The sequence below is a fragment of the Heteronotia binoei genome, chromosome 14 (assembly GCF_032191835.1).
Source record: "Heteronotia binoei isolate CCM8104 ecotype False Entrance Well chromosome 14, APGP_CSIRO_Hbin_v1, whole genome shotgun sequence".
Lineage (NCBI taxonomy): Eukaryota > Metazoa > Chordata > Lepidosauria > Squamata > Gekkonidae > Heteronotia > Heteronotia binoei.
In genome coordinates, this window is record NC_083236.1 from 2,634,170 (window position 1) to 2,646,699 (window position 12,530).

Genomic DNA, 12,530 nt, shown 5'->3' on the forward strand with positions numbered 1-12,530 from the left:
AGGAAAATCCTTTAATTCTCGTTCCTTCAGTTTCTTCATCATCTTGTATTTGCATCAATAAGATTTCAAGAGTCATTATAAACAACAATGGTGAAAGCGGACAACCTTGCCTTGTACCTTTGCTGATTATAATTTCTTCTGTAAGATCTGCATTTATACATAACCTTGCATGTTGTTCAGTATAAATTGCTTTTATCATTCTTATAAAGTTTTCCCCCAACTTTATTTTCTCCATTACTGCAAACATAAAGTCCCAATTCAAATTATCAAAAGCTTTCTCTGCGTCCGCAAAGAATAATGCAACTTCCTTCTCTGGATGTCTTTCATAGTATTCTACAATATTTACAACAGTTCTAATATTGTCTCTTATTTGCCTTTTAGGGAGAAACCCCGCTTGGTCTTCCTTTATAAAGTTTCGGTATTAATTCTTCTTTAAACGTTTTTAAAAAATTTGCCGTAAATCCATCTGGTCCAGGAGCCTTTCCAATTTTCATTGCATTAATCGCTACTTCAATTTCTATTTTTTTAATTGGATCATTCAAAACTTTTTCCATATACTCAGTTAAGGGTGCTATTTTAATCTTCTGCAAATATGCTTTCATCTTTTCCTTCTTTACTTTAACACCTTTAAATAGTTTAGCATAGTATTTAAAAATTTCTCTCTTTATTCCTTCTTGATCTACCATCTCTCTTCCATCAGCCACAATTTTATTAATAATTTTACTTTCTTTTTTTTCTTCAATTGCCAGGCCAAATGTTTTCCAGGGTTATTCGCTCCCTCGAAAGATTTGTTTTAATTTTTTCGAATTCCATTCCAATTCTTTATTTAACAGATGTCTCATTTGTGCTTGCAATATTGTAATCTTGCTTATAATTTTCTTTTTTCCTGGCCTTTTCCTTAATTCACCTTTTTTTAAAATTTCATTTTGAATGTCCAACATCTGTTTATCTTTTGCTCTCTTGTCTTTATTATTCAATGTTATTAGTAATCCTCTCATTACTGCCTTGTAGGCATCGCATACCATCTGAAATTCCATATCCTCTCTGTCATTTACTTGGAAGTACGCTTTGGTTTCATTTTCTAGAGATGTTACTATTTCTTTATTTTGTAGTAAATCTTCATTTAATCTCCATCTTCTTGACTTTTTTTGACCGTTTTGTAATCCACATTATTGGATTATGGTCAGCTCCTATTTTAGGTAATATCTCTGTTTTCTTTGTTATAAGCCCCAAATCTTTAGTACCCCACAACATGTCAATTCTAGAGAAAGAGCTATGTCTAGCTGAAAAAAAGGTATGGTCCCGTACTTCAGGATTAAACTTCCTCCATATATCTTCCAAACTCTCCTGTTTGACAAATTCAAAAAAAGACTTTGGCAATTTCCCTTTATCATTTTTTTTTCTTCCCAGATCTATCGTATTCTGAATTGTTCCGTTAAAGTCCCCCATCAATAAAATTTGCTTATAGGTCACTTCATCAAGATGTTGTGTAATATTTTTAAAGAAAATGTCTTTAGCACCATTTGGAGCATAAAGTCCCAACAACATTTTTTGGCATTCAAAGTAATTTCTACCGCTATATAACTTCCATCCTTATCTTTAAATACCAATTTCGGGTCTAATTCTTGTTTAATATAAAAGACCACTCCTCTCTTCTTCTGTTCAGCTAATGTAAAAAATTCTAGTCCCAATTGTTTATTCCATAAAAATTTATAATCCTTTTGTCTAATATGCACTTCTTGCAAACATACTATATTACAATTTTGTTTTTTAATCCAATGAAACGTTGCCTTTCTTTTTTGTGGTGAATTTAGTCCATTTACATTCCAAGATATCAATTTGTAATCCATCATGGTGCAAATTCTTTATTTTCTTCATAAAATCTATGCAGTTCCTGTGTATTTGTGATTGTAATCCTTTTTCCCTTGAAGTTCAAAGCTCAAACCTTCAGGTATTTTCCATCTATACCTCATTCCATTGTCACGTAGTTTTTCTGTCAATTTTTTGTTTGCCTTTCTGTCAGCTAACACTTGTCTTGGCAGTTCTTTCATAATTCTTACTCTACTGCCTCCCACTGTCGATGACTTTTCAAAGTTTTTATTCATGATTTTACCCACCATTTCTTTTGTCATAAATCTTATGACCACATCTCTTGGCAGATTGTTCTTTTTTGCATAGAGTGAATTTACTCTATACATATAGCCATGCATATTTCTATTCCCTTCAGGATCTTCCTCCAAAAATTCTGCAATTATTTTTATTATGTATTCTTTTAAGTCTGATTCTTCATCTTCAAGTACACCTCTCAGACGGATCTGAGTTTCCATCAATTTGCAGTCATGAATTGTCACTTTTTCTTGTAATTTTAACAAGGTGGAGTCATGTGTTTTTACTCTCTCTTCCACTTCTTGTACTTTCTTTGTTATTACCACAGTGTCATTTCTGAAATTCTCTATTTCTTTTTTTAATTCTTTCTTTGAGTCCTCAATATCCTTTATTTCTTTTTTAGAGGCAGTTATCATTTCTTTCACCCCCTTCATTATCCTAGCTTCCATTGCATCTAATTGGGCTTGTGTTTTCTCTATTGAAGCAGACCTAGCACGAGTTTGTTTCGGGTCTGACATATAAAAAGAAATCAAAAATTTTAATCTCACCAAATTAAATTTGAACCATCAGGTTTGATAAAGTGAAGCTTGCCCTTTCCAATGCACCCAATTTTGCTGTCCTCTGAGCCTCCCAGGCTCAGATATTAAGGTTTAAAGTTTTTATTTCTCCTAAAATGGCGGTCACAACTTTTGCTTCACTTTAAAAAAAATTCCTTTTTTTCCCTTTTACCAGTTCAAATCTTCTTATCTACTATCCAACAGTAGTAATTTTTTAATTGCCAAATCTGTTGAACTCCACCAATTTTAAATGTCCCAATCACTTTTAAAACTTAGTCCTCCCAACAACAATGGCCACCGATGTTTCTCTCTGGTATTATAATCCTAGAGTAGGCTGTTTGCTTCGTTGACTTCCTTCTTCTTCCTCTAATACTTCCCGCTTTTCTTGCCTTCAAATCTTGTTTCACTGGTAGAGAAATCTCACGATATTTGACGTATTTCTTGTGTTGACTATGAGAACTGCATCTCTATCAATCTTATGCCAGAGTTTCTTATAATTGTTTTTATACAAATCAATATTTTTCATTGTTATTTCTACACCTAAATGTTTTATTTTTGAAGTAATTTCACACTCTGTTAATCTCTGTAGTTCTTCCTGCTTACTCTTTAACATATTTTACACACTTTTTTATTTTTCTTTGTTTATATAAAAGCCTGCCAATTCTCCATATTCTTGTATCTTACGAAGAAGCAATGGTGTTACATGAGTGGGATTTTCATTTATAAACATCACGTCATCTGCAAATCCTCTTTATTTATAAGAAAAACCTTTCAATTTTAGCCCCTCTTATCTCTTTATCTTCTTGGATTTGAATTAACAAAACCTCTAGCGTCATAAATATCAATGGAGATAGCGGGCAACCTTGTCTTGTTCCTTTATTTATTATCATTTTTTCTGTTAAATCTGCATTAATACAGAGCCTTGCTGATTGTTCAGAATATATCGCCTTTACCATTCTGATAAAGTCTTCTCCCAATCTCAATTTCTCCATCACTGCAAACATAAAGTCCCAATTCACATTATCAAATGCTTTCTCTGCGTCTGCAAAAAATAAAGCTACTTCTTTTTCAGGATGCTTCTCATAGTATTCAATAATATCTATAACTGTTCTTATGTTATCTCTAATTTGTGTTTTGGGAAGAAATCCTGTTTGTTCTTTAATAAAACTGTTCAAATGCTGTTTAAGGCATTCTGCTAAAATCCTTGCATATATTTTATAGTCATTGTTTAGTAATGAAATTGGTCTATAATTTTTCACATTTGTGGTGTCTCTGTCTTCTTTTGGTATCAAAGAAATTACTGCTTCTTTCCATGTACAAGGAACTTTCCCATCTAATCTTATAGTGTTCATCAATAACTGAAGTTTTGGTAATAACGTTTCCGCGAAAACTTTATAAAATCTTGCCGTAAAGCCATCTGGACCAGGTGCTTTTCCTAATTTCATTGAGTTGATCGCCTCCTCTATTTCTCCCCTCTCAATTGGCTTATTGACCAAATTCTCCATATTTTTTGTTACTAAGTTAACCTTAATTTTCTGTAGGTACTCATCAATTCTTTTTCTATTTACACTTTGGCTTTTAAATAGCTTGGCATATTTGTAAAATTCCCTCTTAATGCCTTCATGGTCAACAATGTCTTTTTCACCAGATACAATTTTGTTAATTATTTTATTCTCCCTTCTTTTTTTCATTTTCCATGCAAGATATTTTCCAGGTTTATTCGCACCTTCAAAAGAGTTCTGCTGTAGTCTCTTTAAATTCCATTCCAATTTTTTATTCAGCAAATGGCTCCGTTGGCTTTGTAATATTGTAATTTCTCTTATAATCTTTTTCCCAGGTCGCTTTTTCAACTCTTTCTCTTTTTTACTAATTTCTTTCTGACTGTCTATCATTTGTCTATTTTTGGCTCTTTTATCTTTGTTGTTCAATGTAATCAAAATGCCTCTCATTATTGCTTTATATGCATCCCACACAATTCGAAACTGGGTATCTTCTTTTTCATTTATTTGGAGGAAGCATTGAGTTTCCTTTTCCAGAGACACCACTATTTCCTGTTTCTGTAGCAAATCCTCATTTAACCTCCACCTTAGAGTCTTTTTTCCTGATTTTGCAGACCACAATATTAGATTGTGATCTGCTCTTATTTTAGGAAATATCTCTATTTTCTTCGTTAAAAGTCCAAGATCTTTTGTGGTCCAAATCATATCGATTCTCGAAAAAGAGTTATGCCTCGCCGAAAAGTAAGTATAATCACATTATTTGGGGTTTAATTCCCTCCATAAATCCACTAAACTCTCCTGTTTTACCAATTCGAAGAATGGTTTTCGTTGTTGTTTTTCCCAGTTCTATCCAAAGTCTTTTTCACTGTTCCATTAAAGTCTCCCATTATCATAATTTGATCATACACCACTTGGTCTAATTGTTGCATTATATCTTAAAAAAAGAGTCTTTTGCTCCATTTGGAGCATATACTCCCAGCAACAAAGTTCTTTTATAATTCAGTGTCACTTCTACCACAATATATCTGCCATCATCATCTTTAAAAATTAATTTCTGGTCTAATTCTTGTTTGATATAGAAAACTACCCCCCTTTTTTTCGCCTAAGCCAATGAAAAAAATTCCACACCCAGTTGTTTATTCCATAAAAATTTGTAATCCGTTTGTTTGATGTGTACTTCTTGTAGACAGATTACATTACATTTTTGTTTTCCAATCCAGTGAAAAGTTGCCCTTCTTTTTTGTGGTGAATTAAGTCCATTTATATTCCAAGATATTAATTTGTAATCCATAGTGGTTTTTATTCTTTATCTGATTCCCCAAAGTCTTTATGCTCACTCAGAAAACTTGCCATTTGCTGATTGGTTGTGATGGTAAATCTCTGTCCTTTGAATTCAAAACTAAAACCCTCTGGAAGTTCCCATTTATATCTTATTTCTTTTTCTCTCATTTTTTCTGTTAACCTTCTGTATGGTCTCCTATCACTGATAACTTTCCTTGGCAGTTCTTTCATAATTCTTACTTTACTGCCATCCACCCCACTGGGCTCTTGAATTGTTCACTAAGAATCCTTCCCACCATGTCTCTTGTCACCAATATTACCACCACATCTCTTGGTAACTTTTTTTTTTTTTGCATAGTTTGAATTTACCCTGTAAATATAATCATAATAATGATCAGTTCCTTCTGGGTCTTCTAAGAAATTAGCAATGATTTCAATTATATATGACCTTAAATCAGTAGTGGTAGATTCAGGCACCCCTCTTAACCGTATTTGATTCTCCATTAATTTATAATCAGCTAATAATGCTTTCTCCTGCATTTTTTGCATAGTGGAATCTGCATGATCCATTCTTGTATCTTCAGTTCATTTATCCTTCTTGGCACCGCTCTCTTAGTTCTCAGATGTTAATCAGTCTCAAAGAAGCTTTGTATCTTGGTGGATTTAAGCCAATTTAATGGATTCAGAGATTCTCTGTAGACGATGGAATGCAGTCCTTCTCAGGGGACTCTTCAAAGCCAAAAAGAAACCCCACTGGAGTTCCTCGTCAGCCAAAGTAAATCCCCTCAGAACTTCACATACATTTCTTGGCCCCCTCCCTGCCTGGAAGGGGTAGGCAGTAGGTGTTGATATCACCTTTTCTGCCCAAAACAGAGGTTCTGATCTGCCCATCTGCTGAAGAGCAGCTCAACCCAACCATTACCAAAACCGGAAGCCTGCCCTCAGATTTAATCTCACTGCTGCAAGTCCTGCTTTGCAGCTTAACTGCAACGGTATCATATGTAAAACACTTCAGCCCACTACAACATTATAAGTATCGTCATGCAGGACAGCAACCACCTGGTTACTAGAAGCACCTACCAAGTTACAAAAGATTCAGAGATTAACCATTGGTACTTACCGTGAGGGTCATTCTCCTCTGAGTAAAGGAGGACATCTTGGGTGCTTTCCACCATCTTGTCAAGGAGGCAGGAAATAGAATAATTCTTCTTCCTCTCCTTTGACCCTGGAGCACCCAGATCTCCTCAGTTGGGATACTCCGAGAAGCAGTTTCTAAACTATCAACCTTACTCAAAAGAATTAAACAGTAATAACAGTAATGACAGTAATAACAGTCAGATAATATGCAACAAGCATAACAGAGAACTGTGAAGCAGCAAGAAAAAATGAAATAGATATGGCAGAACAGACCCTAGTATGAGAGATACAGTGTGGTGGGCAAGATCTCCTGTACTCAGAGGAGAATGACCCCTCACGGTAAGTACCAATGGTTGTTCTCCCTCTGAGTTGGAGGTCATCTTGGGTTCTCCTATAGCAGTAGATTAATGATTGGGTGGGGTATCGCTCTCTTCTAGGAACACATTGTAGAACTTTACTGCCAAATGCTGCTTCTGCTGAACTTTAAACATTTAATTTGTAGTGACGAACAAAAACTGAAATAGAAGACCATGTTGCAGCTCTGCACACCTCATCTACCGAAGAGTATTTGTTAAAAGCCGCATTAGTTGCCGCGCTTCTGGCTGAATGTGCTATAATCCCTCTGGGTACTTCTAATTTCATTGCCCTATATGCTTCAGTGATGCATTGCTTAATAGCATAGCTGATGGCTGGTGCTGACATCTTCTATCCCAACCTAGGTTGTGTAACATTGATAAACATGGCATCTGTCTTCCTAATTGGTTCAGTTCTGACTAGATACGTCTTCAGACAACGTCTAACATCTAAGTTGTGCCACATTCACTCCCTTGGATATTTAGGATCTGGGCAGAATGATGATAAATGCAGTTCCTCCGAATTGTGAAACTTAGATACAATCTTGGGCTGAAAGGTAGGATCTGTACGGAGAACCACCTTGTCCTTGTGAAAAATACAGAGTTCTTTCTTTACCGATAAGGCATTAATTTCCAAGACCCTTCTTGCCAATGTGATCGCTATCAGAAATATGGTCTTCAAACGTAGCCATTTTAGAGAAATGTCCTGTAATGGTTCAAAAGGTGATTTTGTGAGCGCGCACAGGACAGTGTGTAACTGCCACGTTGGAAATCTGTGAGTCTGTGGGGGGCATTCGAGTGTGGCCCCCTTCAAGAACCTCTGTACATGTGTGTGTGAGGAAACATCTTTTCCCTGTATCAGACCCAATACCGACGACAAAGATGCTACTTGTCTACGTAAAGTGGCTGGTTTCAATCCAGAATGGAGTCCATCTTGCAAGAATTCCAAAATGTATTGAATTGATGAATTTAGTGGATCCCTTGTCTTTCTGCGGCACCACCTATGAAAGGCCTTCCAGGTAGTATTGTAAATTCTGGTGGTGGACTCCTTCCTCGAGGCCAGTAGTGTGTTAGTAACCTCTGATGAGTATCCTAATTTTCGGAATGTAGACCGTTCAATTTCCACATGGTCAATTGCAGCTATTCTGGGTGTGAATGCCAAATTGGACCCTGTGTCAGCATTTCTGGAGATATCTCCAACCGTAGTGGCTGGGTGGTTGATAGTTTTTGAATAGACGAGAACCATGGGCGTCGTGGCCACCATGGAGCTACTAGGATAACCCGTGCCTTCTGGTGTTGCACCTGACAAAGAAATCTTGATAACACTGGAATCGGAGGGAAGACCCTGGGGCCAAGTCACTGTCAGAGCATCCACTGCTGCTGTGGCGGGGTGAAACAACCTGGTGTAAAATCTTGGTACTTGATAGTTGTTGTGAGAAGCAAACAAGTCCATGACTGGTTGCCCGAACTGTTAAACTATCTGCTGGAATACAGACGACTTCAGTCTCCATTCTCCTGGTTGTATGGTCGTTCGGCTGAGCCAATCTGCTTGGATGTTGACAATGCCCTTGATGTGTTCTGGTCTGATGAACAGGAGATGATGTTCTCCCCAGGTGAATAATGTCTTTGCTTCTCTGGCTAGAGCTGCAGATCTCGAACCCCCCTGATGATTCAGGTAAGATTTCGCCGCCACATTGTCTGTTCGTACTAAAACATGTTGCTTCTATACTAGATTGGCAAAGAATAACAGAGCTAGACGGATCGCCCGTAATTCTAACACACTGATCAGAAGTTGAGTCTCTGACGGTGACCAGCAACCCTGCGTTGGAATGTTGTCGAGTGTTGCTCCCCATCCTGACAGGCTGGCATCTGTGAACAGCTGTATCTCCCTGGGGAGGTAGTAGATTCTGCCTTGTCGGAGGTTGACATCCCTGGACCACCATTTCAAAGAGTGTTTGACCGCTAAGGAGATCTTGATCTGCGGATTCTGCTTTTCCATGATCTGGTATTGGTGGGGACGGAAGAAACTTTGTAAGGTCTGGTATGTAGTCTGCCCCACTGAACCGCATCCATGTTCGAGATGAACAGCCCCATCAATTTGGCTAGAGCCAATAGTGGGGTGTGGGTACTCCGGATAACAAGGTTCACAAGTTGTTTGGTTTTCAAGATCTTGTCGCTTGGCAGAAAAGGCGAATTTTTTCGTGTATCTATGATCATCCCCAAGTGCTCCAACCGTTGTGTTGGTTCCAGTACACTCTTGGATAGTTTTATGAGAAACCCATGTTCCTGTAGACACCGGATAGTCGTTTGGATATCTGACAGGGCTTTCTGATGGGACGATGATCTGATCAAGAGGTCATCTAGATATGGATGACTATGGACACCGTGCTGTCTGAGCAGAGCCACAACGTTCACCATCACCTTCGTGATGACTCTGGGGGCTATGGCTAAGCCGAAGGGAAGTGCCCTGAATTGGAAGTGTTTGTGCCCCAAGCAGAACTGAAGGAAGCGCCAATGGGATAAAAGAATCAGAATGTGTAGGTAGGCTTCCGTGAGATCCAACTACGTGAGGAACTCCCCTGGTTGCAGAGCCTCTATGATTGACCTTAGGGTCTCCATGCGAAAATGTCGGAGATGGATGAACTTATTGAGAAACTTTAGGTCAAGTATTGCTCTCCAGTCTCCGTTGTTCTTGGGTACTGTGAAGAATACTGAATACACACCTCGACCCCTCTGCTCTATGGGCATTGATTTCGAGAAGATGTGATATGGCTTTGTTCGTTATTGATCACCTTGTAGAATTCTTTCAAATTGGGGATATCAGAAGGCACTCCGGCGGGGTGCTTTTGAATTCTATTGCATAACCGCACAATACGATTTCTAATGTCCAACAATCTGTCTGGGAAGCCTCCCAGGCGTCTCGAAAATGATGCAGTCTTCCTCCTACCGGAACTGAAGTCCAATCACGCCTTGTTGAACTTCGGTTCCCGATCCTGCTTGTCTCTGCAGTCTGCGTTCTGTTTGGAGAATCTAGGATTATTGAATCCTTTTCTGAAGGTCTGTCTTAGCTGATTCCAGGACGATCTTTTATTATCTGCGTAGGGTCTAGATCTGGCCAATGAGTGTGAAGAACGAAAGGGCTGGTTGTAAAAACCTCTTTATCAGTTCTCCTAATGTTCTTTGGCATTGCCTTCTTTTTTGTCTTTAGTTTCCACTAAAATTTTGTCTAAAGCACTGCCAAAGAGCTTTTCTCCTTGAAACGGGTAAGAGATCACAATTTGTATGGAGTGACTGTCAGCTGGCCATGCTCTCAGCCATATACCTCTTCTGGCTACTGCCCCGGAAGCTAAACCTCTGGAGCAAAAGGTGAGCGTGTCTAAAGATGCATCAGCCGTGAACTCTACTGCTTTAAGAAGCCTACTGGTTCCCTCAATTAATTTCTTGTTGTTTTCCGGCAGTAGTTGTGCGAGTCTCCTAGCCCAGACTATAGCTGCTCTAGAAACAACAGAGGATGCTGTACTTGCCTTTATTGCCATTGTCACCGCTTCGTGTGACCTTGTTAATGCCAGATCTATTTTCTTGTCCCTGATGGCACCATGACTGTCCTCTGAAACGAACCCCGAGTTTTGAAGTGCCGTCACTGGGGCATCCACTACTGGAACCTGTAACATTTCAGTTGCAAAAACAGGTAAATCATATAACTTTTTCAATAACCCAGGAAATTGGTGAGTGGAATTAGGTTTTTCCCATTCAGCCTTGAGTTGCCTCTCAAAAAAATGTGGAAATGGGAAAACCTTAGCAGTTGTGTGAGAGCCTGGAAAAAACTCCCTACTCCCAGTAGTTTTGTTCCTAGGATTAGTGTCAGTGCTGGTATTCTCCTCCTCAGAGGATGGATCCTGAAGTGCCAGGGCTGCCATAACTCTGGTTAACAATTACTGATAATCGTCCACTTTAAAACAACGAACCGACTGAGGTGGAACACAGATATCCTCCACCTCTTCCTCTGAAATAAAATTTTCTTGATCTTTGGGTTGAGACTCCATCTCTGACTGTGTCTCCTCTGAATCTTCCTCTAGTAATCTAGAGTCAGACATCTGCTTTCTGGCCAACTGTCCTGTCTGGGCAAACTCTGACCTGTGCGATGCGAACAAGGAGATCTGGATCCCACTGACCCCAGGCTAATAGCCCGATTGACAGGCATTGAATAGTCTGCGGAATCATGGTCATGAAATCATTAGAAAAAAGCCCCTTGGGGTTGGGCACATCAGGTCTGGATCCATCACGGAGGCTTGATCTGATAGGGGCTGGCCTCCTGGGTAGTCTCCCGGCTGGAGATTGGCAACCATGCCCTGTAGCGCAATAGATGGCTCATGGCGCCGATCGGGCAAAATGCACACCAAAACCGCATCTTCAAAATGGCTGCCGTCAATTGCTCGCTTCTGAGAAGCAGGAGTCTCAAGTGCGCCCGATGATGAGCCTGCCCGCTTCCGCTCGCGGTGGCCGGAGTCACTAGAGTGGGACACGTTGCCGGGAACCGCAGCAGGCTGCAAAGACATGCTGGTCCCAGAGTCCCTTCCCGAGGCGTCAGAATGAGGGCCGAGGGAAGGTGCGTCCTCCAAGAATTCGTCCCCGAAGCTTTCCATTGCTGTGGCTTGCACCGCTCAGCGGAGAAGAGAAGAAAAAAAAACAACCGCTTTGAAAATTAACTGCGGTATTGCTGCCTCCTCACAGATTGTGAGTGAAAGAGTTGGAATATAAGGTGAGAAGGAGGACAGGGCTAGAGGACTAAAGTTCAGGAAATAGTTAAAAGAAGTAAGGTTAAAGGAAGAAGAGTTAGGTAATAGAAAAAAAAGGTAACTTGCTTCCTATCTTTTTGGAGCTAAAATAGCTAGTTGCTCTCCATTTAGAGGCAGGAAAGAAACTGAGGAGATCTAGGTGCTCCAGGGTCAAAGCAGAGGAAGAAGAATGATTCTATTTCCTGCCTCCCTGACAAGATGGTGGCAAGCACCCAAGATGGCCTCCGACTCAGAGGGAGAATAAGCCACTTTTCTACCAAGGGTTGAGATCTGTGGGGCAGCAAATGGTCACGTATAGAACTCTGTTCACTTCAGCCCTCAAGTAAAATAGTAAATACCTCTCTTAGGGTCAGCAGCTTTGGGACAACAGTTTAAAGGGTTGCAGGCCAGAGAGCACAAAAATGGAATTTACAGGGGTTAAGACAGGAAAGAAAAGTTTTGCAACAGAATTTGGAAAAGTCCAATTTGGGATGCCATGAACGTTTTTCCCCAATGTTATGGAGGTCTTATCCATTATCTCACTGGTCCCAGACAACGGCACCTGCTGTGCTTTTCCATCTCTCTAAGATGGACTTTGGCTTTCTAAGATGGCTCCTATAATGGTTGATGGTTGGTATAGTCACCACAAGACAAGAGGCAAAATCAGACTGCAGCTATGATAAAGGCAATCCTCTTTTCAACCGCCTAATTCAAATGGGCTCAGATAACACGGGCTGAACTTACTGACAATAATGAACACCTTAAAACACCTGCTTGGACAACCTTGAAAATGAAGTGTCCCATGATCCCTGAAACACTGCC

At 39.5% G+C, this 12,530-nt stretch overlaps 1 protein-coding gene across 1 annotated transcript in view; it reads right to left on the reverse strand.

Moving 5' to 3' along the window:
- SLC39A6 (solute carrier family 39 member 6) overlaps window positions 1-12,530 on the reverse strand; it is a 55,728-nt gene that overhangs the window by 28,158 nt on the left and 15,040 nt on the right. The window lies entirely within an intron of this gene.